The sequence below is a fragment of the Chinchilla lanigera genome, unplaced genomic scaffold, assembly GCF_000276665.1.
Source record: "Chinchilla lanigera isolate Chin_1 unplaced genomic scaffold, ChiLan1.0 scaffold00057, whole genome shotgun sequence".
Classification (NCBI taxonomy): domain Eukaryota; kingdom Metazoa; phylum Chordata; class Mammalia; order Rodentia; family Chinchillidae; genus Chinchilla; species Chinchilla lanigera.
Genome location: NW_004955458.1, coordinates 2,521,344 through 2,522,253, shown reverse-complemented (window position 1 = coordinate 2,522,253; position 910 = coordinate 2,521,344).

Sequence of the window (910 nt, the reverse complement as noted above, 5' to 3'; positions counted from 1 at the left end):
TATAATATATTTATTATATACAATACCTAATCAAAATCATTTGTGTCTTCAATAAAATAACAGTTTCATACCAAAACAAAACTCTGCATTATGGAAAAACTTAGGGTTTTATTTGTTAAAATTTCTATTCCATATAATCTACTAAAATATGAAAAATTTCTTACATATTTAAATAAGCAGTGGTGTGTGTGTGTGAGAGAGAGAGGCAGAGAGAGAGAGAGAGAGGGAGAGGGAGAGAGAGAGAGAAACAAAGAGACACAGATAAAGAGAGACAAAGAGAAAGGTATAAACAAGAATTATGGATATTAAAATGTATTCTAAATTACATCAACCACTTTTATGGAATAGGAAATTGGCTATAATTGTTATCAGTGGAACACCATTCTTACTGATTATTGTCCATTAAAATACTAAGTGTAAACTTTGATGGAGAATAAAATGAGGGATACTTGAAAGAGATTCAAAATCATAGAGAAAAATTATAAATGGTCTCTAATTTAACTCCTCAAATTAAATTAATTAAAATTAGTTTTACTTATTTAAGAGGTACATAGTTGACAAACCTGATGCTTCTATAACCTCTAAGTATCTAATTCCCTATCCATGCATTGAGCATGAATAACATATGGGGAGGAAAACAAATGTGTAGAGCATAGAACACAATGAATATTACTAATATCCTAGCAATTGTTATTATTTTTAAAGTCTGGTATTGTTGTAAATGTTTAGATTAAGATTTGTATTTTAGCAAGAACACTTAACCTGAGATACACCCACCTTAGCAAATTTTTAAGAACATGATATTATGTGATTAACTATGGGCACATTCTTGTATAACAGATCTCTAGAATTTATTCATCTTGCATAACTGAAAATTTGCACCCCTTTCATAGAAACTCCTTTTCCCTTC